Raw genomic sequence first — 16,148 nt, forward strand, 5'->3', positions numbered from 1 at the left:
ATGATAATTACGAGGAGCAAGAGAGATTTAACATGAAATACAATTTTCAGATAACAAAGATAATTGTGCATAGGAAAAAAATACATATATATAATATAAAATAATAAATTTAAGGTTTCATTAATTGGAAAATGTTACTGAAAGGCAGAAACACTGTGGGCAAAAATGGCTGTAAATATTTTCTTTAGAAAAGCCAAACAACCCATAAACCATCACAAGGGATGGTACAGGAAAAGTTGCTGTTGACAGGAATCAAGAAAACAACGTTCAATACTGTAAAAACACCTACTGCAATTGTTATGAAATTTGCTCTGAGAGAATGAGACCAAATCAAAAAATGGCAACTCTAAAATGCTGTGAAGTGGAGCTAAATTATATCAGTATTTTGCAGTTGTTTTATTTAAGTCAGTACTACAAGAAAACTCACTCTGTTAAACCAAAGAACAACACCACAACACTGGAGAAATTTGCAATTCATGTGGGACAGACAAACAGTTTTATTTCCTAGAATTAGGCCCTCTTTTAACAAGGTGCAGGAGCAGGTATCTCACTTACAGCACCCATTTAGTAATACTCAGTACCACCCCATACTGCACCAATGCCTACCATGATACGCATTGGAATCATCATTTTCTGAAGAAGTAAATCTCCCCAGAGCCTGGCAGATTCAGAAAGATTGTGTGTCTCACCCATAAATGTATGTATAATAACATACATATCTATAGAAACATGATAAACATGTACATAAGCATGTACATGTTTAAATAAAAAAAATGTTTAAATAAATATTTAAATAATGTTAAAAGTTAATGTTAAATAAATGTAAATGTTAAATTATGTTAAATGTTAAAATAATGTTTAAATAAATAAAAATAAGTATAGGGACAAACTTCATTTTCCTATCTGTCCTGTTATCTCCCTTCATAATTTAACAATCATTAATAGAAATGTCAACAAAACCCAAGTGATATCAAAACATCCCTGTATTTATAAGCTTTGCTCCATACACATGGAGATACTGCAGTGTTTCCATGGATCATGGAATGGCCTGGTTGGAAGGGACCTTGGAGCGCAGTGTCACTGCGCCAGGCTGGTGGCCGGCCCGGGGGCAGCGTGCCCGGGCTGGGGCCGCGGCTCCCGCTCCCTTCCCGCACTCGGCAGTGGCTGGAGCTGCCTCCTCCCGTCCCTGCCGCTGCAGGCCCCCTGCTGCATCTGAACAGTCAGCCCAAAGCACATGAAAGATGCAGGCCTGGTTTTAGAAGAGGAGGTAAGAACAGCTATTTTGTTATTCTCCAGTTGAAGGTACTGCCCTGTATTGTAAATGCAGGCAACCCCGATGAGGGGAGAGAATGATGCATTTGACTCTATCTTATCAGAAGGCTAATTTATTACTTTATAATACTATATTATATTAAAGAATACCATACTATACTACACTAAAGAATACAGAAAAGATACTCACTAAATGCTAAAAAGATAATGAAAACTCATCACTCTTTCCAGAGTTCTGACACAGCTTGGCCCCAATTGGCCAATGAGTCAAAACAACTCACACCAGAGTCTAATCAGGCAATCACTTTTGGGTAAACAATCTCTAAACACATTTCACATGAGGACAACACAGGAAAAGCAAATGAGATAAGAATTGTTTTTCTTTTTTTCTGGGGCTTCTCACTGCCTTTCAGCTTGCCAGGAGAAAATCCTGGGCTAAGGAATCATGTTCAGGGAATGTGAATGCCACAGCCCTACTCTGGAAGAGCAGTACAAAATACAGGGCATAAAAAAACCCAAACCAAAACACAAACATGAGGTCATCCATATTACAGAACTCTGATGCTTGCTTAAACTTAAAAACTGTCAGGGAACATTTCTCCCACCTCTCCTGTCTGCTACCTGTTTTATGTTCCCCAGCATGGGGTTGATCACTGTTTCTGTCATTTGCAAAGGGCCACATCCCAAGGGCCCCAAACCCAATACCTCCCTCCCTCAACTGGACTTGATGATCCATATGGGTCCCTTCCAGCTAGGAATATTCTGTTCTGTGATTCCAGCACAGGTCCAGTGGACAAGAAGAGGCTGTGTTGAAACAGGATTTCCTTCACTTCTGGGAATGATGAGATAAACCTCCAATGGGAAGGAAATACAGGATAAACCAGATGGTTGGTATCCTACACACTTCCTTTGGGAAGACAGACCTGAGCTGGGAAAGGTCAGCCACATGCTCTTCATTTTGTTTCCATGACCATAATAACATGGAGCCACGCTAGGTGGTGCTGCAAAGGGAATTTTATCCATTGGTTTACAAACTGAGAGCCTGAAACCACTTTGGAGACACAGATATGTACCTAACTTCCCATCTAAAGAAAATGTTTAATTTTCCATGAATAAATTTAGGAAACCTGTAATGAGAGCTGGCCTGAACTTGCTCAATGGATTTTCCTTTCTAAAGGCAAAGGCAGTATTTTGTTCAGTGGGTTGGATTCAAACAGTGAATAATAACCTGAACTGCTCAGTTTCACTTCTTGTGAGAAACTCCTTTGAAATTACCCTATTTTGTGTCAAAAATATACAGCCTTTTGAGCATTACATGGTTTTATGGAGCAGATTTGGGCAAGGGACTTAGAGGGAGCTGGTCCTGTGTGGGACTGGTTCAACTGCTCCCACCTGCTCTCCAAAACTGGCTGAATTTGGAAGGATCATGGAATCATAGAATGATTTGGGTTGGAAGAGACTTAAAAGATCCCAGTTGGGCCCTCCTTGGGCAAAGCCAAGTACAGAGATGGGGGAGGAGACACTCCACTGCCTTGCAGCCTCCCTTATTTGTTTGGATTGTGACAACATGATTTATTTTATCTATAAATATCCCTCTGGCACAGGGAATAAATACTGCACTGGATGATATTTTCCAGATGGTCTAATAGTCCTGGATGAGGTGATCCCCTGGCATCATTTGGAGAGGGAAGAAAATGGGATCTGCAGGCCCACACATCATTGTGCAAGTGACCTTAAAATAATTCTATGTCTCTCCCTGCTCTCAGGACAAAGCAGGAAGAGTCCATTCCATGCATCTCATGCATTGTGATTCTCAGGTTCAGACACAGCACCCCTCAAAATCCACATCCTGCAAAAAAACTCTCAGGCACACAGGTATCAGTGGCTTTTCTTTTCTGCTTTTTTGCCTCTCAGCCTTTCCTTGATTTTTCTTCACAAAAAATGTTTTTTCTTCTAAGTGGGGGAGGGATTTGAGGATTAAGAAAATGAAAACTTCGCTGCTGTTCCTTATGATGTTAGGGTTCTTTTTGGTTTTTGTTTGTAATTTCTCACACTTGTTTCACCATGAAGAGCTGTGCAAGGCAGGCATTTGAAGTCACCACTGCTGTCCCAAACACCTGGTGTTTTTTCAAGGCCTTTGGAAGGGGCAGCCTGACCAGGCAGCCAGTGGACCATGCCATGATTAGCTGCCATTAAATTGTGCAGGTGAAGTGATCTGCCTGCTGTGGCAGGACAGGCAGGATCACCCTGGAGTTCCATGGAACTCCTTGGCTGCGTTCCCCAGGAGCCCCGTGACATTCCTGCAGGGTGGGACAGAGGGGACGGCTGGAGCTGCAGAGCTGGGAGCTCTAGGAAGGGCTGAGGGGCAGTGTCCCGTGCAGGACCAAGATGAGTGCAATGAGATGTCCTGTCCCTGCACCTGGGATACCCTCTGGACACGCAGGGATGCTGAGGAGGTGCTCTTGCAGGGGTCAGCAGGTACAGAGCAACCAGATCAACTCCCTAGGCAGACTCCTGTGGGTGATGTTACCCCACAGAATCCTGTTGGAGCAGGGAGGACAGCTGGGTTCTGGAGTGGAAAAGAACAAGCAGAATTAGCCAGGTGCACTGTGCAGGTGTGCAGTAGCTTTGTGCTAACCACAGGAACTCAGAGTACACAGGCCAAACCCTGGCCAGATTATCCAAATATGTTGTGCAAATCCAAACATATATTCTTTTGTACTGTAATAATCCTATTGATTGATTCATTCATTTGGAGGAAAAACAGAAGGTGAGCCAATAGAGGGGAAAAAAATAAATGCCTCTGGGTGGCTCAGATCACACCTCTAGACCTCCAGCTGGGACACAAACCTGCATCCAGTACTGAGCCATCGGTGCCTGAGAGAAATCCTTAATGTCCAAAATTTGGAAGCTAACAGCTGGGAACTGAAGATGCCCCTGTGCCTGAAATGTCTTAGGTGTCCTCAGGGCCCCAGGAGGGCAGGAGGGGTCTCCACTGTTAGTTCTACAGATTAGTGGAGCACATAAGGGCACCTCTGGCCTCAGTGACTGTGACAGCTGAGAGCACTGGCTCCTGCTCCTGACATGCTGGCAGCCACTCCAGGGAGAGCACTGGGAAGCCCCTTTGGAGCTGTCATGGTTCACAGCCTGGCATGTTGAGAGGCTGCCCCAAGTCAGCTCCTGTTTGCTTTAACTCCCTGCTCTTTTGGGAGCTGCTTCCCAGGGGTCTGCAGCTCCCTGCAGGGCAAAGAGAAGAGGCTGGCAGCAGGTAAGCTGTGTGTGAGGGCAGCTGCTGGGGGCAGCTCCTGGACCCTGTGCCCTCCCCTCAGCAAAGCCTCGCTCCCCTGCAGGTCTCTGTGCCATTTTTTATCCCAGTGCTCCTGTGGTTACCTGTGTAGCAGCAGCACCGTGGTTTTTGGATGGTTCTCCCTCCCCAGGGGTGCTGGCAGGGCCATTTCCAGCTGTGGGAGCAGTGGGGTGGCTGTGCCCTGGGCAGGAGCACCAGGCCTGGGCAACAAGCAGTGCCTTGCCACCGCACTGGCCCTGGAGCTGAACAGAGAAGAAGGGCTGTAAAACACAGGGGAGGCTTTGCCCCTGCCAGCGGTGTTTGTGGTTGGAGAAGAGCTGCCCTGGAAGTGTTTAGGGAGCAGGGAGGACAGGGGGAAGATGCACTGAGAGAGACCAGCCTGGCCATGCTGCAGCTGCCTGCTATCCACACCAGGAGTATTCCCAGCTCAGCCACTCTTGGAAGGAGCTGGAGCTCCTTTGGTAGGTGCCTTTACTCACAGAGTACAAGGGCTGGAAGGAGGCTGGCTCAGGGGCTCTGCCTTAAGCAAGGGATGGCTCCAGGCAGGAGATCTGGGCTATCAGTGCTGATGCACTGCAGGGAAGTCCCCACTGTCGCTGCTCCCAGGGCCAGGTGCTGCATCAGAGACAAAATTGGAGCTGTGGCCCCTGCTCATCCTGGCATTTGCCACCTTAGAGTCATTTGATGGAAACCTGGGGAGGGTGTGAGTTTCTGTGCTTCCCTTGGAAATGGAAACCACAGCTTGGGGAAGATCCTCTGGACTTCACCTGCACACGACATTCACGAGAGTGGCCTGTCCCACTGACCACCCCCAAAACACCACTACCACTGTGCACACCTCTGCTTCACTTAATTTTAGCTTCATTTTATTTTGGTTCACCTACTCCAGATTGGCTGTTATTTTCTCTCTGGAGCCAGGGAAAGCAAAACTGTGCAGCTGATGGAGGCTCCCGACTGCCGCAGCTCTCGGAGGACCAGCCGGCAGTGGGCGAGCCCTGAGCAGCTTCAGGGAAAACACAGTCACTGCAGTGTCACACGGCAGGGCACAGCCACGGTCCCCTCAGCAGGGAGTCTCCTGACCAGCCCGAAGGCTGCACCTGCTCCAGGCTCTTCAGCCGGGAAAACGAAGTGCCTGTCTTCACTGTCTGCACTTCCTGGTCACGGCAGTGGGATTAATCCCTAATCCTACCCTGCTGCTGTAGGCAAAGGTGTTTTCCCTCCTCCTGTGGGTTTAAGGCAGCCCTGCCTGCTGGCAGGTGAACACAGCAGTGCCTTACACGCTGGCCAGGGCCGAGAGCCCCACCGTGTTTACCGACTCCATGGCTACTACGGAAAACCTCTCTGGTTTCCCTGCCTGCTCCTCCTTCCTTATCAGTCCAGGGGTGGCTAAGGATGAATGATTAGAGGTAACGGCAAATATTACACCCGTGCTACCAATTCTGCTTTTCAAATGGAAATCAAACAACACTTAACCTGACACAATGCCCGGGAAGGACGTTAGGGCTGTTGAAAGACCATTAAGCTTTAAGGAGAGGATGAGCTGCAGAAAATGTTCCGTAACTAAAAGTCAGCCACCCACAGCCTGGTGGAAACCCGGAAAACCTCAGTAAACATCGGCAGTTCTGAGTGTGAACAAAAGGACTCTATTTCACCAGTTAAATACTCACTCTAAACTCGGTAAGTGCTGTGTGCTGGCATTGGTTGTCTCAGGGGGAGTGAAAATCTTCCGTGGACCTGTTTTTCCCTGGTGTTTTGGTGGATTTGTTGATCCTGCTCTCATGCCCCATCCCAGAGCAGAATAAATTTCCCTGGGGATGAGTAGTTTCTGCTTTGCATAAGTGTTGTGGGATTTTTGGCTCATAAAGCACCTCTAACACCTGGCAAGGTCAGTGCTTAAGCATCTGCTAATCCTTGAGATTTGGGCTCTGGCCTCTGGCCCCGCAGTCTGGAGCTCTGCCCAGCCAGATCAGTGCGGACCTAAGCAGGACTAAGGAGGGATGCCACCAGCAGGAAAACCAGACAGGTCTGGAATTCAGGCAAACACGAAACCTCTTGCAACACACAAAGTAAGAAAAAACCTCTGTTAAATGATTGCTGTGATGCGGCTGACGAGCACGCAATGTACCCAGGCCTATTCCTCTACCTGAGGATTTTTGCCTGTTTCACAAGCTCGTTTTGGTGGCTCAGAAATCTCAGACAGCCACACTGTCTTGGTTTGAAAAGATAGGTGAATGCTAGGGAAGGCAGGAGCCTCCCCTGAACTGGAAAATGCAAACCCCTCCCTCTGAATTGTTATAAATTTGAAATTAAGGGGGCTCTCAGGTAAAGATATGGGAGCAGGGATAACAGTTCTTTATTAGCGAAGAAAATAAAAATAAAATAAATAATGCAGCAATACAAAACAACACTGACAGAGTCAGAATAAAACCTGACACCCTGCTGGTCAGGGTGGTGATAGCAGTCCCAATAAATGGTGACTGCAGTCCTCCTGCAGTGACAGGTGTGGTTCTGTTGGAACAGGGTTCCTGTAGAAGGGTGTTATTTTCCTCTGAAGATCCAGTGGTGGTGTAAATGGGCCTGGTTTTCCTCTGAGAATCCAGTAGAAAAGGCTGTCCTGATGTCCCAAAATCTCAGGTTATATCCCGTTAGGAATGCTTGGCTCTTCTCTTTGGGCAGAGCATCTCCCAATGGGATGGTGTAATTTTATCAGTCATGCAGTTACACTCAATGGCCCAATAGCAGAAGATATCTCCTGGAGGGAGGATCGGTTTGTGGAAGAGGTAAAGAAAACTGCCCAGTTAACAGAAGATAACTGCCACATCTCTAACAGATTGCAATAGAATACACACATTGCCTTGCAATCTCAGACACACACACTGCTTTCAGACTGGTACAGGTTTCATATCAAAATAACTCACCTCCTTCAAGAGGAAACTTTTAAACATAAAATGTCCAACTCCACAAAGCTCCAGCACTCAGACTAGACCATGTTCTTTCTTGCATTAGCACCTTGGAAGAGCAACCCTGCATCAATAATGAGTCAGGCATGTTTTCTGAAAATGGACTTTCACATCTGTTTATAGTCCTAAATGTATTTTACTTCCAAATGGCCTCTGACTAAAGAGTGATTCACATTCGAAGAGTCATGAAGTACTGTAATATAGCAAATATCCTTAAGGACCAAGGGAGGCAAAAAAAGACTTAAAATGACCTTTATTTACATAGAATACAGTGTCCAGTTGGGTTTAGGGTGTCCTTGCTGCATTATTTACCTCCACACCCCACGGCAGGTTAAGCGTGAAGCACAGAGGATTTTTTTTTCTCATGCTGCACCAGATCTGGGAAATACTGCAGTTTCTTCCCTTCCTTCAGGAAAACTTCACTTTATAGCCGTGAATGGTAACATCAGGCTGACAAGAAACAAATGTTTACGAGTGAATATAAGCAGAGGGGTGGGGGCAGTCAAACGCTGGGCGTTTGTAACTTGATCTCAGTACCCGAATCAGAACCACCTGATTGATGGGAACTGGCAGCTCTGGCTGACCACAGCCTTACAGGGCTGGGTTCTTATTAATAGCTATGAAATTTGTCCATTGCTCTAACTGGTGGAGTTACTTTGGGATTTTTTCCAGTGATTCAGGGCTTTCTGGTATTTCTTTCAAACTGGGCTTCTGGCAGGAAGAAGTGACTTTTAATGAGTATTGAAACTAAAAGGAAATATGGTGAGGTGAATTAAAAATACACAAAAATTTTACAAAATTGACATTTTCTATGCAAACATTTTCCCTCCAACTCAAAGCAAATACTAATTTTGAAATGGCATTTGAATTCTGAATATGGCTAAATCTATTTAAATGTGATAGAAATTAAAATTATTTTGTACAATCAGCATGACACATTACAATATGATCCAACCAATTTGGCAGTGATGATTAATTCAGTACTCTCTAACTTTGGGCTTGGGCCAGGGAAAGCTTTTGCAATCTTAGGTTCCTACAGAAAGGGACAAACAAGTACTTCATTTCCATGTACTCAAATGTTTCCAGGTCTCCCTGCTGCCGGCTGTAGTTACAGGGGAGCTGCCCTTAGGGATTCTTGGAATGGGGAGAAAGCTGAAGCAGAGACCTGGTAGGCCATTATTGTGCAGAGCAGGGGCTGCTGGCCTTTTGTCTGTGGTAGAACACCTCACTTTGGGTCTAAATTATGTAACAGCCATCCTGCCTTCTCTCTGAAGGTACCACGCCATTCCAATTTCCCTCAGTGCTCCAATGTCTCTCACATCCCATCTCCATTATTAATCCACTTGCTGGACACGATGTTTATTATCACTCTTGACTCAACTGGCAAAATGTGTCAGAGTGCATAAACCAGGGTTGGTGCACACTGATCAATAAATGTTATAAGGTCCTAATGCCTCTAAAAGGATTTCTCTGTTTCTGCCAGCTTCATTTTTTTTTAAAAAGCTCTTATTTGAGGCTCAAGAACTTCATTCCAAGGTGTGAGTGTCTGTAAGCAAAGCCACTCACTCACTGGTTTTATTCTTCTTTCCTCTCACAGAAACTTGATCAAAAAAACTGGGAATGGGAACACACTCCAGTGTCAATCCCATTGAGGCTGATTGGGAATACCATGGCACAAAAAATGCAGGTGCTTTAAGGGTCTCAGTCTGCAATCTGGCTCCTGGCCAGACACTTCAGCCCAGCCACAGTCACCACCTGCAGCACCCCAGGATGAGCTGCTCCCTGACACGACCTGTAAGGAGCTGCTGGATGGAAAAGCAGGAGCAGTGTTGCACCAGACCCGCTGTGCCTGCAGGAGACTCCCCTCAGACAGGAACAAACAGCCCCAAGGACAAGATCGTGCCCTTGGTTATACCCATTTACCACACTGGTAATGTGCAGCTCTGTGACCCTCTGGGCTGAACCCGTTCTCCAAGGAAATGGTATGTAAAACATCTGGGAGACCCTGCTGGCTGCCTGCCTGCCTTCCATCCCCTGGGCTGTGTGCAGGCAGCCCTTGGCATGTCCCCCCTGCCTTGCCCTGCCCTGCCGTGTCCCCCTCTCTCCTGTAGCAGGATCGCTGGGTGCCAGCCAGGCCGCGCCCTTCTCCCTTCCCACGTCCCCCGAGCCCTCACTGGTGCCGGGCTGGGAGAGCCGTGCCGTGACTTCGCTGCTTTCACAGGAGTGAATCCTGTGGGAGCTCTTTCCAGCCGCAGGGCTCAGCCCTGGCCAGCAGTTCGCTGGCTGATTTGAGGCAGGGAGGAGGACGAGCCGCCTGTATTGTCACAGCAACCCCTCCCCAGCGGCTGACAGATGACATAGGAAATCGCTCATCAAACCAAAACCGGACCAAAAGCTTGGCAACTATTTCATGCAGGCGATTTGCAGCCGTCGAGCTAGCTCAGAGGTGATGATGCTACTGCTCTGCCGGGTGCTTTGGGAGGGTGATTTACACCTTGTTATGCTCTCCACGGGGACTTGGGGTAGATTATTTGCTTCCCACACCCCGACTTGGTTCCCTGAGACCCCGAATACCCCAGCCCAGACCCGTGAGTGGTGTGGATGGCATCCTTGGAGTACTGCCCCACTTCAAACTTCAGGAACTGATGGTGGAACAGCCCTGAGGCTCACGGGTGGTCTGAATTCTGCTGGTTGGATACATCTCCATGTCCAGAAACTTTTATCATCCCTGCTCTAGTAGCCTTGGGGGACATAAATGCTGGCTCAGGAACTCTTATGGAGAGAGGTCTAGCCTCCAGACCCTCCTTCCCTACTTTGTCACCTTCCCATGGGGTGTCTGTGTGTGGCAGTGCTGCAGATACTGTACTTGCCCTACGAGCCCCCACGATCCACCTGCCGGGTCCTGAATGCCCCATGGGCTTCACAAACCCCATCCTGCCTCCCTCTGCATCCGAGGGCTGCTCCCACCCAGGGATCAGGCAAGGAATGGCATCCAAGCAGGATGCTCCAAGGAGGATGAGCACTCACACCTTTAGGAGCAGCAACTCTCTCATTAATTTAAATTCTGCTCAGCCGCACAGACAAAAATATCTTGAAATCTCTTTTAACTTAAATTTTGATTAAGACCTGTTCTGATAAAAGAAATAACACATTATTGGTGGGGAGATGCAATTTCAGATTACTTATTTGTGGGGAAAGCGTTTTTGTTTGCAACAATGTTATTATTTCTGTGGTGGAAAGGTTTGTCAGAGGTACAACATTTGCAACACCTTAGTAACACATAAATATCGTGGGAATCAAAACACGGGGCTGGAAGGCATCTCTAAAGAACTGGTGTTCAACTCTTGCTCCAGGTAGGAATTATCTCTGTCTAAACCATTCTTGATTATATCACCTAACCTGCTTCGCAAAATCTCTGGTGACCTTCCAATGCAATTTAGTCCACCCTACAGCAGCCTAGCACTCAACAGTACTCTTCTAAATGAAAACCCAAATTTCCATTCTTTGTTCATGCTCATTAAGAACTTGTTAAGTAATCATTGCCAGGAATTTAATAGAAAAGTTCCTCCTGCTTGAGGGTACGTTAGAAACTTGCTTAGCAACAGGTCAGCAGCTCAGGTACGGGCTGCTTTTTTTTTTTTTTTTTTTTAACTACAATTTTCAGTTTCCCATCTTTAGTGACTCGCGTCCTCTTTGTATATGATCTCCTTCGGCGTCCACAGGTGTGGGAAGTTTCTGCCTTCCCCTGCTCCTCCTCCAGTCCGTAATTAGCAGCTTCTGATGTCGGGATGTCTCTGGCCAGGGTGGGTCACCCTGCCACGCATCGCCACTCGGGCGAGACAGCGCAGGTACAACTGCGCTGGGACGGCTCGGGTTACCTGCCTGCGGGGTAGAGCACAAACTCCTGCAAGTGAGAAAGAGAGACCGAGGTGGGGGGAAAAACTCCTTAGGACAATTTTAAGCGGTACACTGGGAATTAAAAGTCCCAGAGCGCCCGGCCGAAAGCGGCAGCGCCGGGGGTGGAGCCCTTCCGCGGGGCGCCGCCGCCGTTCCGGGGCTCGGGGAGGGGACGGGTCCCTCCGGAGGGGTCTCCCCGAGCCGACCTGAGCTGACCTGAGGGGCGGCCCCGGGAGGGACATCTCGGTCCCGTCCGGTGGGGGCGGCGCTGGCGGCGGGGCTGCGGGACGGAGCCGCGCTCTCGGCGAGGTGAGCCCGGGGCTGCGGGGCTCGGCTGGACCGGGCTGGGCAGCTCGGCCCTCGTGTCCCGCTCGGGAAAGGGGCGGTTTTGCTCGGGGGGAGGCGCGGATCAGAGCGGCAGCGGGACCCCGGCAGCGCCGGGCCGGCTCCGTGCGGCCGCCGGGGCTCTCGGGGCAGCCCCCAGCGCTCCCTCCGGAGCGGCGGCGGCGTTTCGGGCCTGGGCTGTGCAGGGCAGCCCCTCTCGGGTTCCCCACGCCGCTGTGAGGTTCGTGTGGCGGGGGCAGTGGCGAAGGGGCGAGCGAGGGCGGCAGCTCGCACGCCGTGCCCGCCTGTGCCGCAGGCTGCAAGGGCTCCGTCCCGCCCCAGCAGCACTGGTGGGACACTGGAAGGTCTGGGAGGATGAAGAGGAAGGGGTCAGCTGGGAGGAAGAAAAGCGGAATTCCGCTCTGCCAGCGGTGACTAAGAGGTCTGGCTTGGCTGAGAGGGTGGAAAGACATCAAACCTGGTGAGCGGGGAGGGTGCAGCTGGCTGCCGTGCTCCCGGGCAGACGTGCTCTGGAAAACGTCGGAGTCTGGACAGGGGTAAGGTCTGAGGAAGAAAGCCGGAGATTCACAATAGTACTGTAGGAGGGGGAGAACAGAGCACCTCCACCTTTTTATGCACTAAAGAGGCATAAAAAAAAATACAGAACTTTTGTAACTGTAGTAACCTAAAACTATTAATGATGCTGAAAGAAGACGAGTTTAGAAGCTTTGGCTAAAAATGAACCATCCTGGCAAAGTGAACACGTTGCCTTCTAATGCGTGAGAGGTTTCTCAGAATAGACTGGATGTTTCTTAACTCTGAAGAAACTGGTGGTTTTGCACGGTTATCCATGGGATTTGTTGCAATGGAAGCCAGAGAAGGAAATCTCAAGAAACTCTAATACCCCTGCATTTGGGTTTTGTAGCTATCCCAGCAGCATCTCGAGACAGTGGCTCTGTAGGAGGAAACACTGGCTGGTGAGGCACATGTGAATGCCCTTCTCCTGTTCATGTGCCCTGTTTGGCAACACACAAATGGCCATTACCCTTGAAGGCAGGAGTGTGTGGAGTTGAGTGAGAAGCAGTCTGCCTGCCAGATTTAGCTTTGGGTGTGCAGTTCAGGGAGCAGCTCTCCCTGTGACTCAAGGTTTCCTTCCTATGGGATTTCTACTGACTCCCAAGGCATTTGCTCTCTCTATCCAAGCTCTATGGTTCTAACTAAGTTTTTTGTTTGGTTTTTTTTTTTTTTTTAATGTGCCTCTAATGAAGTTTTTCCTGTTCAGAGGCATCATTGTGCCAAGTTACCATGCACTGAAGTTCAGTGACACCAGAAGGATGCAGCCTCCTGGATGCCTGCCATAGAATCTTTTTGTACCAATATTTGTGTCTGTGCCACAAGGAGGAACATTCAAACCTTCAGCAGCAGCAGCCTTTTGCTGCTTTAGCTTTAGCAAGACTGGTCACAGCAGATTCAGAGGAGCACCGAGGAAGAGCCTGAGGGGCCACTTCCTTTTGCAGCCATCAGCCCTCACCTTGGCTTTGTCATCAGCAGATATTTTGGCACAAGGTGCTTATGAGTAATTCTTCTATCTTGCTTTCATTTCATTTGGTCTCTGGTATGAAGAGAAGCCTTTGTGCCAGTCACAGTCCCCATGAGAAGCCAGGCAGGCGTGCCTGTTCCCTGTGTAGAGGTGAGACCAGAGGAGCAGGGCACCCATATGCTGGATGTGCCTTGCTGTCAGTGCCCCAGTGGTTTGGCCCAAGTTAGAGTATGTGATGGCAGGAGAGACCGGGTCACCCCTCTTGTATCCACTGGCAGCCCCTCAGTCAGTCACTGTAGCTGTGCTATTATTCAGCTTCCTAAGGATTGTGCTTTCCAGGTTTGTCAAAAACTTGGACCGTGTCTTCTGGATTTGTGGTTCCTTTCTCTGCTTTCATCAGGGGGGTGTGTTTTACTCCTGATCAAATTAACACTAAAACACCTCAAATTGCTGGGTTGTTCAGGTTCCAGAACAGACTCACAGATCTTCTTTCGGGTGGTGTTTTTACTGGGAAACAGGTGATAATGCTACCAACTCACTTTTTGTAATTCATTTTTTCCTGTCTTCACTGACTTTAATTATTAATCTTAAACTAGGGCTGAGAACACCACCCAACAGTTTAAATGAGGTCTAGTGGAACTTGAGATTATGGCATTGTGAACCAACCACTCCCCTGTCAGTGAAGGATTAAGTCATGTTGATTTAGATTTTTCTCATAGAAAGGAAAATGTTCACTCTTTTTTGTACAATTGCGTAACACCTCCTGTCTATACAATGTTAATTGTCTCCCAGTAGTTAATAAGTTCAACCTTGCAGTTGCGCTGTCACATAAGAAAGTACTTCCTCAATACTCATAGGAGGAAAGTTGTGAGACAAAAAAACAACCCCTGAGATCCTTGAGGGAATGTAGACATTGACTTCAGTATAATTTCAATTCAGAGGTGATACTTCCTGCTTCAGTTCTAAGTGACCTGCTCCTTGGTCTGTAAGAAACCTGTTCCAGAGCACCAAAATAAACAGAGGTCCCCTAAATCTATGTGTACTCTGCTGTTAGACCATCTTTCCTTGTAGTTAACAGTGTTTCTGTGAATTAACAGAATTTTCTCACTTCCTGATCAGGTGGAGTTCCGACTTCTGTGCTCTTATGGTCTCCTCAGACGTGCCACCAAAGGGCAGCTCCTTTTCCAGCCATGAAACCATGTGCCAGTATTCTCTTGAGCTGTGAGGGTTAAGACAGTATTTAGCCTTAAATTTTATACCCCAGCACACAAGAGCCTGCATGACTTCCTACAGAAGCACAGTAACACGAAACTACTGTTTGGTAGCTGTTGGTGGCATGGAGCTATATCAGTTTCTCAGCTCACCCACTGCTCACATCTGTCCTTTTGTCTCCTTGCCCTTTCCAGCAGCTTTACACAGCCAAATTCTGCCATCCCTTTCATTTTAAGTATTGATGAGGGGTTTATGTAGCTGCTTTCTGAAAACTAAAAGCTGTGAGGTACAAAGCTGCTCCTTTCAGTTAAAGAAGACCCAAAAAATGGTCTACAAAAAACAGTGTTGGGAAACTTTTCTTGACAGGGTGCTGAGAATTATTGTCCTGTGTTCTTTGGGTGGAAATCGAGATACCAGAGCTTCCTCTCCTGTTGTGCAATTCCATTTTCTGTCCTGCGTCCCAGCTCAGGGTTTGTGGGTTGGTGGTCACCTCTGATTCCTGAAGCCATCCCACAACAGCTGCTGTTCCCCAGTGTCCTGTGCTGGGCTCAAGGGCTCTGGCAGTGTGGGGGGAAGGTGTTGAGCAGAACAGTGTTGGGGAATTATGCAACTGCCATGAGGAAGTGAGGGGGCCACAGCCCATCCTGAAGGGGGCAGATGAAGGTACAGAAAAAAGAAAATGAAGGGGTGGGCTTCAGGTTGCTGCAGGCCTTTTTGAGCTGGGAGGCAGGTTACATCTCCCACATCACTGGCATGCTGTGTTCTGCAGCAGGGAGGCCCGGCCGGCTGTGCCTGCTGCTGGGGCTTTGCTGCTCTGCTGTTGTGTCTATCTGGTACAAGTAAATCTTACCTCTCCACTCATGAAATAGGCACAGAAGTCTGAGGAAGACATCAAGCCATGGTGTTTTGATTGTGTTTATGAGCCTTCATTTAAGAAACAATCAAGATCATATGAGATCCTTGCAAGGACCTGCAGAATCTTGCATTTCAACAAGTGGTCTTAAGACTAGCAATAACATTTTGTAAAGTTAAGAAAAATAATCGTCCTGAGGCTTTTTGGGTAATCCCAAGTATCCCTGAATAGTGAGGAGCAGATGTCACCAGAGGATCCTGCTGCCCCACACCTTGGTGGCCTGGCCCCAGAGGGGGCAGCTTATACCTGCACAGCTCCCTGGAGGGCTTTGGGAAAGCTGCAGGGCAGAAATGACACTTCCCTGCCAGCCCTCTGTTTGAGTAGAATTACAGAATAAGCTGAGTTGAAAGGAACACACAAGGATCGAGTCCAACCCCTGGGCCTGGACAGCACACCCCAACAATCCCACCCTGGGCTGAGATCGTTGTCCAAATGCTCCTTGAACTCTCTCAGGCTTGTGCTGTGACCAAATTCCTAAGCAGACTGTTCAGTGCACCAGCACCCTCTGGGTGAAGAACTTTTTCCCAAAATCCACTCTAACCCTGCCCTGGTACAGCTCCAGCTGTTCCCTCCAGTAGTTTAGCCCTGTGTTCATTTGAGCAGGCATTCACAATTTCCATGTTAGAAATGCCTGTTCTTGATCAGCAGGTGAATTCTCTGTGTAAGTGCCACATGAAGCATGAACAGTATGGAATTTTAAAAGGATGCATTCAGGGAGGTCAC

Source organism: Molothrus ater, chromosome 5, assembly GCF_012460135.2.
Source record: "Molothrus ater isolate BHLD 08-10-18 breed brown headed cowbird chromosome 5, BPBGC_Mater_1.1, whole genome shotgun sequence".
Taxonomy (NCBI): domain Eukaryota; kingdom Metazoa; phylum Chordata; class Aves; order Passeriformes; family Icteridae; genus Molothrus; species Molothrus ater.